This window comes from Neopelma chrysocephalum, unplaced genomic scaffold (genome assembly GCF_003984885.1).
Source record: "Neopelma chrysocephalum unplaced genomic scaffold, ASM398488v2 Primary Assembly neopelma1_96657, whole genome shotgun sequence".
In the NCBI taxonomy this organism is placed as follows: Eukaryota; Metazoa; Chordata; class Aves; order Passeriformes; family Pipridae; genus Neopelma; species Neopelma chrysocephalum.
The window spans coordinates 493,224-502,479 of NW_020925302.1; the positions used below are offsets into that span (position 1 = coordinate 493,224).

A 9,256-nucleotide genomic window follows, 5' to 3' on the forward strand; every position below is an offset into this window, starting at 1 on the left:
TGATTAAGGTACTGGAGCATCTCTCTTATGGGTATAGGCTGTGAGAATTGGGCCCGTTGAGCCTCAGGAAGAGATAACAGAGAGTGGACCACAATAATGTCTATAGTATCTGAAGGGAGGGTGTTGAGAGGATGCAGTCAGGCTCTTCCTGGTAGTTCTGAGCAATAGAACAAGAGACAATGGAGAGAAAGTGATGCACAGGAAATTACACCTGAATATGCCTCACAAGAAGAGGAAGAATGTCTTTTTATTGTGTGAGTGACCACACACTGGAACAGGTTGCCCAGAGAGGTTATGGAGTCTCCCTCACTGGAGATAATCAAGAACTGTCTGGATGCAATACTATGCTGTGTACTCTAGGATGACCCTGCTTGAGCAGGGAGGTTGGATCAGGTGACCCACTGTAGTCCCTACCAACCTTACCCATTCTGTGATTTTGTGATTCTTTGCTGAAATTGACACAACCACAGATATCAAAATTCATCAAAACCAGCATGCAATAATGCATTTATGACATTGCTGTTGTTGAGTCTCAAAGCGAATAGACTCAAAATTGCATGAAATAATTATTTTCCCTACATAGATGTTAACACAGTAACCATCATGTCAGTTAATGTACAGAAGTTCTTTATTGTTAAGTAGTGAATAAAAACTGTGAAATATTTTTGTTCGTAATTATTAATTATACTGTTGGTTGCATTTTTTTTGTTTGATTTGGAGTTTTTAGGTTTATCAAATAACAAAAGAACAGTAAGAAAGATACCAACTCGGGAACAAGCTCCCCATTTTAGAGAGGAGAAATGGAAAGAAAGCTTGAAGTAGAAAAACACTGTTGAGTGGACAAAGAATTGGAAGCATTAAAGACCTATGATTCTCTAAATGTCAGAAAACTTTTGCAGGCATTTAAGTGTTTTGAAAATTTTATGCATTTTATTAAATACTTTTTTTAAATCTTCAAAAAGAAAGAAACAAAAACCCACTACAACAGTAGCCTGAAAGATTCTGAGTCAAACACGTATAGATCTGCTTGCAAGTAGATGTGATGTATCTCAATAAGTTTTTGCTGTCTAAAATGGGGCATTTAACATGTCTCTACAAGCAATGTATGCAGAGAGAGAGCTCCAAAAAGTAATTTGTCTCTGTGAAGCACAAGCCTCTGTAACAGCATACTTTGCCGTGGGAGTGAGGTCAAGCAACTCAAAAATGCCCTATTTTCAAGGCTACAGTGGTGGACTGAGAGAGGATATATCATACTGCTTTTTGTGATGAATTATGTTAAAACCAGTCTGACACATCAACCCCAACATTAATATCCTGACAGTGAGGCAAAGATTTGGCTGATAAACTGACACAACTGGACTGGAGATAATGTGGAGACATATGACTGGCAGTCAATCACTTTACATTATAAAAGTCCAGTCCACTTTCATCCAGTAGGTTCTTCTAACACGCTCTTTCTTAGAGTATGTATGGAGATCTCCCTTGAGAGGGATGCCCCTCAAGAGTACTCCTCAAGGCTGAATGAAAGAGATATGCCCAAGGTCATAGGTATGGGTATTTAATAACTGTTTCTTTCTTTTTGGATAGCTTTAATATAGTTACTTTAATATAACTGCTTTGATATAGAGCACTATACTATATCATACTATACTAATAGTTTTAGCTTCTATACTGTGTAATAAATAATTCTGATACAGACCTTTTTGTCTAATCATTTTTCATAATAAATAATTCATTTTATGTAAATAGATCTGATTTTCCATCTCTAACCCTGCAAGACAGTTTTATGAAAGTTCAAACACACCTCTATAATTCTTCAGACTTAAGCTGTTGACAGTCTGGAGCTAATATTGGATTCAGCTGCAATTGGATTCAGACTCCTCTCTGAGGAGCGCAAGAGGATCTTTTGTGCACCTCATGACTCAACAGAAGGGCTTTTCTAATAAACTTTTTGTTTGAAACTTCCACTCCCACCCATGACAGCCTCCAAAATTTACTTTGCTCTGTCCCACTTCAAATTATTGACTGGTTGTTTTAAAGTGCTGGCTCTTGTACCATAGTATACCTTTCAACTTTTCAGCTTTTTTTTTTTTTAATAGAAGATGAAATCAAAGAAATAGATAGGAAGAAAAGCTTAAAACTATGAACTTTGAAATTATAGATCAAATAAAGAACAAATGAATGTTGAGATGACGGTTGTTGTTGAAGACAACAACAGCAGCAACTTGTTGTTGCCTCTAACAAGTGGTTGTTGAAGATGATAATACTAAGTTCCTGGAAGAAAATGCAGACTGCAAATTTAAATACCAAATGTGCACTTTTAGAATTATTTTTTCTCTGCCAAGCATAGATATCTGGGGCTGAGTGGTTTATTTGAGTTAGTCAGCTGAGTCAAGTCCCTAATGTTACCATCTATATACTAAGTTGAAAAAAAGTTTTATACTGACACTGACCTGTCATTCAGAAGGTAACATCCACAGGCTTTAGTTTTTTTAACTGCATGCCTGTTCATTATGTGCTGCTTTTAGGTTTGAATCACGTATCCAAAAAGAACACTTTGTACAGATGAAGCATCCCTATGACAGTGCTTTTATGAAACAAGTTGATAAGTGTGCTTATCACTGTACTGCTGGGAACACAATGTCTGTTCCTGAGTGCATTAATGTACTTATGGCCTTTTTCAATTAAGTCTTGGAGTACACTCTAAGACTATTGGAAGGGAACGCAAGAGAAAAGAAAGAAGGACATGAATGTCACTAAAATTTAGATGCATTATGATGATAATGCTTCAGAGAAAAACAACTAGAGTGGATGAAGAAGGTGATTGTGAATGCTTTGTGACAAACTCCAGGATGAAGCAACACTGATGATAAGTGCAGGCTTTAGACAGGACTGGACCAGTTCCAGTACACCACAGGGAGACAAAAACCCCTAGATATTTATAAAAACTATTTACAATCTATATGCAGAATGTGCACATAGACCCCTGTTTGATTTTATGCTGCAGTTAGAATTTTGATGTTTTGGTGAGAGACAGTTAAGGGCAGTTTTAAATCAGTTTTAAAGAATGTAGTAAGCCAGAGCTCTGTTATAAGTCAAAGGAGATTGAATTGTAGTTCAGCTATCGACTGTATAGTGTAATTTAACATTTTACATATAGAAGTGTAAAATAAAATATCAAAAAAAGAAATATTTTTATTAACTTTATTAATTAACTTGGTTAACTATTTAAAATCCTCACAGGAAAATATTTATTTCTGTGAAGAAGTTTTGACACAATTCTTCTTGTTCTTTTTTTCTAAACTCTTTGAATATCTGACTCCAAAACTTATAATTTGGCTCCTACTTGCACTTAATCTCATGTCTATTCAAGTTTACTGAAGCAATTTCATGGCTTCGTGTGCAAGTTGCCAGTTTTTATCTGTTTTCAATGCTGCCACAGAGAGAAAAGGACTAATTTCTCTACTAGGCAATTGATTTTTACTTTTAATATAAAAGTTAGAGCTGAGAATTAAATTTTAATTATAATTATTTTCAAACAGCACTTCAAATAGCAGCTGTTACATATTTTAAATTTTATTAAATTAACTAATATATCATAAGTGATAAAAATAAGAATAAGAAAAAAATATTATTTTATTTTAGAATCATAATTCCAGAGCAATGCATCCCAACAGGGAGGAAACCAAGCAAAAATGCCAGGTTGTCTCTGTGGAAGGATAAGGAACTGCCAAGCAAACTCAGAGTACAAAAAGAAGCTGTAAAAATGGCAGGTGGCCTGGGAGAAGTACAGCGGAATTGTACAGGAAGACAGGGATAAAATTAGGGAAACCAAGACCCAACTAGAATTGAATTTGGCCAAGGATATTACGGTTAACAGGAAAGGACTTCTATAGACAAGTTGCAAACAAAAAAAAAAAAGGGATAGGGATAATGTGGGCCCTCTCTGGAAGAAAACAGGAGATCTGCCTACCCTGGACAAAGAGAAGGCTGAGGTTCTCAACAATTTCTATACCTACATCTTCAATGTCAAGTGCTCCAGCCACACCATGCAAGTCAAGAAGGACAAATGCAGGGACTGGGAGAATTAAGACTCCAAGCCCACTGCAGGAAAGGATCAGGTTCAAGACCTTCTAAGGAACCAGAATGTGCACAGCCCATGGGACCTGATGAGATTCATCCACAGGACCTGAGGGAGCTGGCAGACAAAGTTGCTAAGCCACTATCCATACTTTTTAAAAATTGTGGCAGTCAGGTGAAGTCCCTGATGACTGGAAAAAGGGAAATATAATCCCCAATTTAAAAATGGGAAAACAGAAGACCTTGGGAACTACAGGCCTCACAGACTACAGTCTCACCTCTGTGCCAGCCAAGATCATGGAGCAGATTCTCCTGGAAACTACACTACAGCTCATGGAAAACAAGGATGTGATTGGTAACAGCCAACATGGCTTTACAAAGGGGAAATCATGCCTGACGGTGTTACACGGGATACAGCATTGGTGAGGGCAGAGCAACTGACTTCATTTACCTGGACTTATGCAAAGCATTTGACACTGTCCCACATGACATCCTTGTCTCCAAATGGGAGAGACATGGATTAGATGGATGGATTACTTGGTGAATGAAGAACTGGCTGTGTGGCTGCACACAAAGAGTCGTGGTGAGGTGTTGTACATGGGCACGAACCCCACTCAGGCACGGACGAGTGCCAGAGCAGAATTGTCGTTTATTTCCAACGTTTAAGTTTAAATACAGCGCCTTAACATGTCATGTGATCTTCCAACCAATGACAATCTAAGCATGCATGAGAAGACTACAACTCCCATGGTTCTTTATTACACTCTTCCTGCCACATCTCCCTCCTCTTTTTATTAACAAGTTGAGAAACAATACATTTTTAACATTCTTATTATAACCGATCTTATTTCAACTAATTATAAAAAACAGGGCCTATCGTCACAAGGCCTTTATTGAACTATTTACAACTTTGTTGGTTCGTGCAATATTCAAGCAACCTCAAATTACCCAGGGTTTGAAGATCTGTATAACCTTTTATCTGAGGGTGACTTTGTGTAATGGCATCATCTCTATTTGAAAGGGAAATGTGTTGGGTTGTACTTGTGTTCACGCATCAATACATGCATCCACTCAACTTTCTCATTCATACTCCGGGGGCCACCGTTTCATTCTCTCCTCACACATGCATTCTTAAACCCTTTATTGTGTTTGACTCATGGTGTTTTGGTTTTGTATTGGTTACTGTTTATGTGTTTCTTTTTGGTTCTGTTGTATCATTTATTGCTTCTTTGTGATTATCCCTGTTTTAAAGAAATGTTAATGTAGATTTACACACATGGGGACTAGATCCATATCACTTCCCCCCCCCTTTTTTTTTTGGTTTTTTTTGGGTTTTTTTGTGGGTTTTTTTTGTTGTGGTTTTTTTTTGGTTGGTTGGTTTTTGTTGTTTTTTGGGGTTTTTTGTTTTGTTTTGTTTTTTTGTTTTTATAGTATGTTTCTCAATGTGTGGTGTGTTCCTTTTACTATTGTTGGTCATGTTTCTTTTAATCCAATTTCTTCACTCATTTTTTCTGGTGATTGTTTCTGTTAAAGGGGAGGGCCAATATAAGGCCTGATACATTTAGAAGGAATCCTTTGTGATTTAGTACTCTTTGATACACAGGCATATATCTCCCCCCAAGTTATGAGATCTACTGGTGTTGATCATTGCTTAGATATTAAATTTTTAATCATAACTGGTGTTTTGGAAGAAGAAAATATTTTAGTTTTATGTTAGTATTCATACCTGTTATGGTTTGCATCATCACAGTTTAAGAAATTTAGAACATATGATGTTTTTTACAAGTGTTCCTGGGGGTTATACACCGACCCCCTTCTTTTTTGCCTTTGAAGCATTTTCTTGTGTGTTGTTGTATTATTCTATTTGGAGTGTGTGAGAATGGATGTGTCTTATGAAAAAGTTAGATTTTGTGTGATTAACAACAAATTATGTGATGTGTATTTTTCTAGGTAAATGAAGGTTAGTGAAATCTCGAAGAAAGGAGGGTTCGAGATGTGAAAGTAACTTTGTAGCATAGCATGAATCAATTATGATATTCATAGCTTAATTACAAAGCAACTTAAATGTGCTAAGTACATGAGTAAGTTGTAACACTTATATAGAGTCCCGGCCCAAGGTTTGTACCTTATTGTTGAATTGTCCTTCTTTGTTTGTCCAGACGCAGATGGTCTCAGTGTCTTGTTCATTTCTTGTAGTCGTTTTTTATCCTTAAAAACAATCTTGGCAAACATGTTAATAACAGTTTAGTCTATTTCAGATGAAAGGTGGGCAAGAATAGATGCGAGGTTCAGGTGAATCTGTAGTTTTTGAAGTAATAGCAGTGAGTCACTCCATGTCATAGTGTCTTTGCTTTTTGGCTGAAGGCTTTAAAAATAATCTTTTGTTCTGTAGTTTTCTTTGGAGATTTCGTTGTTGGACCTGTTGAATTTTTCTGGAACGTTTTACAGTCTCCATTTCTAATAACATCAGTTAGAGCAACTGTAACCAGGTTTAATTCAGTCTCTTAGGTAGTTGCGATTTACAAGCAGCTATTTTTTACTCTTGTTGACATTATGTATGTTGTTTTGTGATAGCAAAATGTTTTGAGAATGTTTGAATGTATGTTTAAGATTCTATACTTATTATTTGAATAACATTGTTGAGATAATTGCATGTATGTGGATGTATTTGAGAATTTAATAACTTCTAATAACTTTCATTTTAAAAGCTGCTGTGAAATTAATGAAAAAATAGGGAAAAATTTTAAAGCTGTAGTGTTCTAGTTCGTGGAGATAAATGTTCTTGGTTAAAATGACACTAATTTACATCGTGAAAGATAATTACAAAGGTTTTTAGTCAACAAAGAGAATTTTTCTCTCCTTTTATACTATGAAAGAGAAGGTTTCCAGTCCTTTTCTTTACCTTGAGTTCAGTAATTGATTGGTAATCAGCCTGCAATTTATGCTGAAACAGTATATAGGTGAATTTATTTAGTTCAAATTTATCTCCCTAGTAAATTGTTTATATTGCTCCAGTTTTTATAATATGTGTAGCAATTTTGTTTGCTGATTGATAAGAGGTTCATCTTGCATACTTTATCATAGTTAGAACAACATGAAACTGCTAAGCTTAATGAAAGTTTTGTATCAGCCAGTTTTATATTTAAAAAATATGAATTAACGAATATATTGGGTTTTAAGATGGTGAGATTTTAAACTTCATTCCATATGTAAATGTTTTTAAACTATTTTCTGCTCTTTTTTTTTCTTTTTTTTTCTTTTTTTTTTATTGTTAAGAAAACAATTTACACTTCCTTTGAGAATACCGATTCAAAAACAAAAAACTACAAATGCTACAAGTAACATTGGTACCTTCTTGACAATGTAAAATGCAGTGGTATGAGCGAATAGTTAGTAAAGGAGATTCTGAGTGAGAGATGAGAGGGGCTTGTTTGTCATTTTCCTCACCCAAAGGTAAGTCACTTATTTGTTTAGCCAAGGAATTAGCAGGAAAGTTTATATAGGAACAGGAATAGTGGTAGAAAATGACAAAATCTAATTCCACCCAGCTGTTAAGCAGTAAACTATTGTTATTATGTTTAAGGGGCAACACATTATTTCCTTTTTTGTAAAAGCAATCATGCAAGAAGTGTTTCTTACCCCTTTCTTTAACTAAAAAGTAAGTTATAAAATCTCGGTTTTCAAAAACTTCATTCTTTTCTAACTCTGAGATAGGGGTAAAAAGCATGAAAACCCATCTTTCTTTAGGTTTGGGAGATTGACAGATTAGTGAAAGGATTTTTGTACATAGTGAGGCTGTGTTTATATGGTTTTCTAATAGCGTATGTAAATGCATCGCCTCTGTTTTAAGGAAAAGCCATTGTTTTATTGATTTAAGGTTACCTGTTTCTTGGGTCACTTGTGGGTTCAGCTGCAATAAAGCTGCCTTTGGGAAAAATCTGCTGTTAATTGACTTCCTCTTTAACAGAGGCAGTCTCTGTTCTACAGAATAAGTGATTTCAGTGGGTCCAATGGAAACAGAGTTAATGTCTGGGTTATTGCTGGTTATAATGTCTCTGTTTTGCTTTGGGGATGCTAGTTTAAGAAAACTTGTTAAATAGGTTTGGATGTTTTTTAAGGCCCATTGTGAGGTTATATCTGTTCTGTTGCTAAAAATGTTTGACATTCTTGTCTTTGTCTCCCATTCTAATTGCTTAATTTGGGTATAGGCCAATTTATGCATGTTTGTGTTTTGGGTGGATTTGGAGGTGTGTATTGCTGTATGTTGTAACTTTGTGGAGCATCTTTGGGCTTGTGTTGTATGAGGGTTTTGTTTGTTTTGCTTTATCAAAGCTCTTGCAGTGACTGTGTATAAAGAGTTATGTGTTTCTGCAGTTAAAATTGTAACTGGTTGTTTGTTTGCTCCTTGTTTAGGTTTGGCTTTCCATGTTGTGTATGGCATATTGTCTAACAGCATTTTAAAGTAGTGAGAAGCAAATACTTGATTTGGGGCCCCTCTTATTGCTATTATTTTTACCCCCTGTAACACAAAAGAACTTTTTATAATAGCAGATAATCTGTCAATTAGTAAAGTTGCCCTTTTGTGATTTAGAAAATTAAACACGGTACTTGATAGCCATATGCCTGCTGTGTTTTGCAATGTTACTTCTATATTGTTGGTTCTGTCAGTAGGTGGATTGTGTTGTCCCAGCTGAAATTCTCGCAGTACAAAACCAACAGCTGTCATCGCCAGCATTGCAGTCAGTACACGTATTGTCCACGTCAACATTGGTAGCTTTGACTTTGCTGATGGTCTGGGCTTGGGCGGGCAGATGTTCTCTTCCTCGAGTTGAAGTAGTAGCTGTAGCCACGTTTGCTGTTCTTCCTCTTTTGCAGGATCCAAAACTGCTTGTCTTTTTTCTGGTTCTCTTGTCTCGCTGAGTTCAGTTTGCCACAGGTCGGCTAAGATTTTTCGGGTATTGAATTTTCTCCTTCCTCCTCCATCAGGCCATCTTCGGCATAGAAGTTGTTCTGATGCTGGCAGGGGTTGTGGGTTGGTTTCTTGATAGGAGATCCACGGTGGTGTTTTAACAGTTGTGTATTTGTTGTGCGTTGATTGAATTGGTGGTAACAAAAGAGGCACTCTCACTTCTGCTTCACTGCTGGAGTAAGTTGGCTGTGTCCATGTTGCTGTGTG

General features: G+C 36.2%; 1 long non-coding RNA gene across 1 annotated transcript; it reads right to left on the reverse strand.

Annotated features, from left to right (window-relative positions):
- On the reverse strand, positions 1-5,043 carry LOC113981552. Its single transcript, XR_003538451.1, has 3 exons — positions 4,897-5,043; positions 3,278-3,284; positions 1-11 (listed from the first exon to the last, which is right to left on the reverse strand). It is a non-coding gene; the product is annotated as an uncharacterized LOC113981552 (long non-coding RNA).
- Positions 5,044-9,256: the final 4,213 nt, after the last annotated feature.